The following is a 6,639-nucleotide window of genomic DNA, read 5'->3' as shown; positions in this document are numbered from 1 at the left end:
TCATAAAATTATCTTATCATCACTTAAACTATTCTTTAATTTTTCTTTGATGACAATTTCATTTGAATATTACTTAATTAAATTAAGAATTATTAATTAAGTGCAATAAGAGTTATTGAAGTGCTATAAAATTGGAAGATGAATTTATTTAATTATTAATTATTGTTGGTTTAATGTTATGATAAAATCAATAAATTAATGTCTTGTTATGATTTTATTTTAATTTTTTAATTATCAATTAAAATATATATAATACTATTATTAATAGAAACTATGAATAATAATAACAATAATAATATAAAGATATGGTACATAATATAAATGACAAATAAATTACTATAAATTAATGCTCAAATGCTATGTTTGCAAAATAATCTAGAAAAAGAGAAAGATAAATTGACAATATCTACAACACTGGAATAATTGAAAAACAAATAAGAGAGGCAGCAACTTAATCAAATCGTTGAAATTTACCTCGCTATCATCAAATCAATTTGATGGTGAACCTTAATCAACCAAGAAATAACTGTTAAAAACCTCAAAAGACCCATTGCATTAGTGATGCACAAAAGGCCAAGTTTCAGATGACTTATCTCTCTCCTCATATCTCGGATCTATCATCATCGCTATAATCTATCACAATAAGACCCTTCGAGAATGATTCTTAATAGATTGAGCGACACCCTTACATTGACAAATCTCATACAATACATACACCAAAGTATTTAGAAAACATGGATAGCTCTAGATATATTTAAATTTAAATCAAGCAATTTAGTTTGAATTAAAATCTATAGATAAATTGCAACCATTAAAATCTATAGTAGATTACAAAAAGTATAAACCAAGTAACTAATTGGGTTTATTAGTGTCAACAAATCGTAGTACCTAGTTTAATTAGTAGATAAAATTTATTAAAAGGATTTAAATTTGAATTAAAGATATAATATCGATGGAATGAACTTAAAAAGATAATAAATAAATTACAAAAGAAAAAACCTTACTGCTCAATGAAACTATTGTTTTTCTTTTAATTCCAAGATAGTTACCATGATGATAAGCCCAAATGAAACCAAGATTATTATCAACTATGAGTTTCTTGAAAGATTTATAAAATTATGCTCTTTTATATTTTTAAAACACCTAAAAGTTGTTTAAGCAATGTGTAAGAAAAGCTGGGTTGTAATATGACAACTTTAGTTGACTCCTACCTCATGAAACTGGAAACACAAAATATCCTGGTGGGTCTGAAAGGAAGTATAGCTTTAGGTTAAAACAGTGAATGTTGCAGTGGAATTGCGGGGCAAATCTCCATTGGCAGAGAGCACACTAGAATTCATAGGTGAAGTGGCAATGGCTGGCTGCCAGAGGAGATTTTGCCCTGTAATGCAACCGCAGCTGAAACTTGAAGACAAATGAACTCCCTGCATGAGGCTTCTTATTTATTAATTAATGCTGCAAGCATATCCCAAGTTCGAACTAACTTTTCCTTTAGATTAGATTATTCCTTATCGCCCCAACTCTTGCATGATAAATTTTGCTTTGCTTCCACAATTAAAATGTATACTTATTTGTATGCGTATATACAATTCGATATGAGTGGAATCGTAAAAGGTGAAAGCTACCTCGAAATGTGTAAATATGAAGCCATGGATAAAAAGTACATTATTCCTTAAATAAAATTCATATATATCCCATCCATTTTCTCCTCTCTCTCTCTCTTTTTAAATATATTCTCCAATAAAGATTTAAGAAAAAAACCATTGAAATTAGGGGTGAGCAAAATTCGATTCGACTCGAAAATAATTCGAATTTTGAGTTAAACGAATTGAGTTATTCGAGTTAATCGAGTTATTCGAATCAACTCGAATTTTTTTTCAAATTTCGAGTTCGAATCGAGTTGAATTTTCGAATTCGAATAACTCGAACAATTCGAATAATTCGAATATCAAACTATAATATATTACATTTTTACCCCAAACTCCCAAACCTTTTTACTTTTCCCTCAAAACTTTTACTCATTCCCACTTTCCCCCCAAAACTTTTACTCCCTCCCCTCCCAACCCCCCAATCCACCCAAAATCCATTTCCCACCAAAATTTTACTCTCATCTATTTTTTTCTCAAAATTTTACTCCCCAAAACCCTCAAAACCTTTTATTTTCCCTCAAAATTTTTACTCCCTCCCACTTTTCCCCTAAAACTTTTATTCCCTTTCCATCCCACCTCTCATCTACCCCAAACCCTCCCCCCATTCAATTTTTTTAATATTTTCCCTCCAAAATTTTACTCCCCCTATTTACTTTCCCTCAAACTTTTATTTCCCAAAACTTTTTATTTTCCCCCTAAACTTTTACATCTCACCCTTTACTCTCAAATAAAAAATCAAAATTATCCAAAAAAAATCACTAAACATAAATAGTAATAATTTTATTTATATCTACTATTTATATTATTAAATTAAATTTCACATTTTATATTATTTATATTATTGAATTGTTTAGTCATATTGAATATTTATATTAAAATTGAATTATTAATTATGTCATAAAATATTCGTGTTAAAATTTTATATTGGTATCAATTTCACATTTTATTTTTAAAATAACTTTTATTAAAAAAATCATATTTTTACATTTAATATATTTTTTAATTTCAAAATACATAGTGACAAGAATCTGAAGATAATTGAAACAACTAAGTAAGCAAACAAGCTAACCAGTATATAAAAAATTAATAAATAAATTATGAGGTGATGAAAGTTAATAAAAAATTTGATTAAGGTGGACAAATTTTATTATGATGGGTACAAGGACCCAAAATTATTTTTTAAAATTTAACTCGAACAAATATATTCGATTCAATTCGATTCGATTCGAATTCCATCTCACTCGACTCGATTCGAGAAAACTTCAAATAAAGTTAGGATGATAAAATGAGATTTGAAAACTTGATTAACTCGAAAATTTTTGATTTGATTCAATTTGATTCGATCGAATGCTCACCCTTAATTGAAATTATTACACTCCAAATTCAAGGATTTGAAATTCCTTAAACAAAACAATGTATATCGGCTTGCCTCCGATGTTTTCAAAAAATCAATTAAGTTTTTGTATTTTTTTTATCCAATTAAGTCCTTGAAGTAACAAAACTAGTCGAATAGACTTTTTGATTAATGCTTATCGTTACAATACTGATACAACGCTCTACATCAGCAATAATTTACTAATGTGGCAGTGCCATGTCAACAAAAAATTTTAAAAAAAAAAATTTTTTAAAATAAAAAATTAAAATGAATAGTACATTCCTGTAAAAAAAATAATCATCCTTTTAATTTTTTAAAATTTTGCTTTTAATTTTTATTTTTTACCTACGTCAACAACTGTTGTTGATATGGAGCACCACATCAACTCATTAACGGTCACGTTAGCATTGTAATGGTCAATGTTAGTTAAAGACAATTTTATTAATTCAAGAATTCAATTGGGTGCAAAAAGATCACAAAAGTTCAAGCTACATCATATTAAAGTAGTAAATGTCTCCAAAATTTCAAATTAAAAAATCTTAAATCTTTTGTAAAATCTGTATTACAACTTAAACCAAGAGTTAACAATTCAAAAGGATCATAAAGAAAGGCTAAAATCAAAATCAAAAGCTCATTTAAACACCATGCATGTGTGTGGGAATATAAAAAAAAAATTAAGAAATGAATACAATAATGATGCCAAAACAATCAATAATTATTCCAAAACTGTTTTTAGTTAATCTAATATTTAATGAACACCTTTAAAAATATATATTTAATAAACGCATTTATTCTAAACTCAAAATTTCAAAATTAAACAAAATTTTTCGAAAAAGAAAAAAAATTCACTTTCATACCATCAAGCATCTTGAACAACTATTCCTAAAAAGGATTTCATTTTTTAAATAAATATCAAAACCATGCATGAATTTTTATCCAATGTGTAATGTCATACATAAATTTTGATTTTGTGCAATTTTATATATACTTTCATTCGATTCAATTTTCAGAAATCATTAGAGACATAATCAAATTGTCACAATTTTACGTTGATACACAAATAATTATTTTAATCCAATATAAAAATAAATAAATATATTCATTTCTTAAGATGTATACAATTAAATCAAAATCAAAACTCCATATATACATACACTACAATTCAAAACATAAATATTTATACAATAATTGTAATCATGATGAGTAATATTGCCATTTGCAACTGCCGTAAGCGCTACAATTAGTTTCATTTTCTACCATCTGGGTAAATTGAAAATAATGAAATTATTAACACATTAGACATAATTATGTGTAATGAATATATGTTACACTTAAAATGATTATTGCACCAGCAATCCTAAATGTATACCTAAAAGGATCCTAAATTTTTATTTGTCATTTTTTATTCAAACCCAATATTCTTAATTCAATCCTTCTGAATATCGTACAGGCTATTTGAAGGTATGAACATATTTCAGAATTATATACATGGAGGCGATTGCTTTGAGTGTGTATACATATATATTATATATACAGGCTGTATAATTCATCACGTCAATCAAGGTTGAACAGGCTCGCATTCAAGCATCTATAGGTTCCAACTTTTTTTTCCATATGGAAGATGCTGTTGGTTTTTTTGAGCTGTCGGCTCATTGTGGCCATCTTCCTTTTACTTTCAGATGAAGCAGCAGCATAAACCGGCTCTACACGCCAACAAAAGGTCATTAAAAGTTTACAAAGGCTAGGGCATCTCTATGTGTATTATTATTCTCTTATCTCAAACATAAACCAGATTTTCCTTTGCACCTAATTTGGTGTTCGAGTTTTAAGTTTTTTATTTAAAAACAGAGAAATTTGAACTTACAAACTTACCAATCAGTGCTATTGAAGTTAGAAGATGAACTTAGGTTTCATGCCTATTAATGGAGAAAATTTATATTTGGTTCCCTGCAAATATCTCCAGGTTTTAATTCACAGAAGAATTGAAGAAATGTATATGCAAGTAGATATATGGAACATATATATTTTCTCATTAAATTTATGAGAATTTAAACAGCTCCTAACAAAACACTTGAGAATTTTAAGTGATGTTGGAAACCAGTTCCCTACATTAATCGATTGTATTGCAAAACAATGGGCATGTCAGGATCAAAACCAGATAAATAGTCCCTACATATATGCATGTATATGGCTCTCTATAGCAATGTAATACCCTTTCACTTTTTCCTTTTTTGCTTTTCTTGTTTGTTTACTGGGATCAAAGTGTGCCGAATTCATCATGAGGTTGTGTATATAGATCAGTGAAAACCTGGGAATAAACTGAAGTCTGAATCAGATAAATTTCAAGTATAATTTACTGCCCTAGACTGTACCAACCTAAAGAAAATACCATTTATCACCATGAGAATGCAATAGTTAAACTTGAAAGTGGAGTTTTAACCCTATGTCTCCTTCCATGAAGTACTAGCAGGCAGCATGATCAAGTGAATGAAACTAACAGCTCATGATCTTCAAGCTTCAGTAGCCCTCATTAATAAGTTTTAAGTTCAAATGTCTCCATTTTCGGACCTTTAGAACTTGAACACCAAAACCAAAAGAAAATCTAGTTTGTGTCGTCGCTAGATGTTCCATGTCAGTATTTGCATATACATTTCTTCACTTCTCCTATGAATTAAACCTGGAGATCAAGGAAGCAAATCAACGGATAATTTGGTGTACTAATTTTCCAAAGACATGGTACGTACCGAATATACATTGACTTACATTTCCCTTTCAGAAGCTGAAGGCAAAAGCCAGGAAAATAATTATAAGTGTTTCTATTAACAAAAGGATGAAAACACATATTAGACAGCAAATAAAAGACGGCAAATAAAAGACGGGTAAGAAAGCTGAAAGGACAAAGAAAACGAAAACAATGTGTTTCAAATTTCAATCTCAGTGGAACAGTGGGCAGTGTTGTTCAGTTGGTAATGCATTGAACTTGTAGTGCAAAAGAATTACCGGGCAAATCTCCTTTGGCAGAGAGCACACTGTACTAATGCATTTGAGTTTGTAGTTGGAGTAGGAATGCCTGTGTAAGTGGCCGCCTGCCAATGGAGATATTGCCCTGTAATATTTGCTATTGCACTTGCTGCACCTTGTGTTTTGCTGCACTAATTACTTACTATGTACTCCGTTACTTCTCCCTTATTTATACCCTCCTGGAAAGAAGCATATTCAGTGGAACAATGCCTTCTTGTTATCCTTGCTCTTTTGCTGGATGAACCACAGCCACTTGATTATACTTGTCTTGAAATTTCCAAATATTTCCAAAATTTCAGTCAATATATGTATGGCAAAACATAGAAACTAATTGAGTCTCACTTGTAACCAATACGCCCCTATATCTGCTTGTGTACTTCATAATGATTCGAATATATTTCACATTTATATTTAATATATAATTAGACATTGTTAAAAAATAATAATCTCGGATTTTGAACATAAATAATAAAATGTATATAAAAAAATATTTTTTTTTAAAAAGTTCACTTTAATCAAATATATACTGTATCAAACCTCAATCTAATTGCAAATAATATAAAGAATCAGACATGGAGAATTTTTGTTCCGATA

At 29.0% G+C, this 6,639-nt stretch overlaps 1 long non-coding RNA gene across 1 annotated transcript; it reads right to left on the bottom strand.

Moving 5' to 3' along the window:
* Window positions 1–5,033: 5,033 nt before the first annotated feature.
* LOC107903193 (uncharacterized) lies at window positions 5,034–6,312 on the bottom strand. The gene is made up of 3 exons (XR_001685724.2): window positions 6,025–6,312; window positions 5,788–5,840; window positions 5,034–5,701 (listed from the first exon to the last, which is right to left on the bottom strand). It is a non-coding gene; the product is annotated as an uncharacterized lncRNA (long non-coding RNA).
* Window positions 6,313–6,639: the final 327 nt, after the last annotated feature.

This window comes from Gossypium hirsutum, chromosome D05 (genome assembly GCF_007990345.1).
Source record: "Gossypium hirsutum isolate 1008001.06 chromosome D05, Gossypium_hirsutum_v2.1, whole genome shotgun sequence".
In the NCBI taxonomy this organism is placed as follows: Eukaryota; Viridiplantae; Streptophyta; class Magnoliopsida; order Malvales; family Malvaceae; genus Gossypium; species Gossypium hirsutum.
This window is presented reverse-complemented; position numbering and strand designations above follow the sequence as displayed.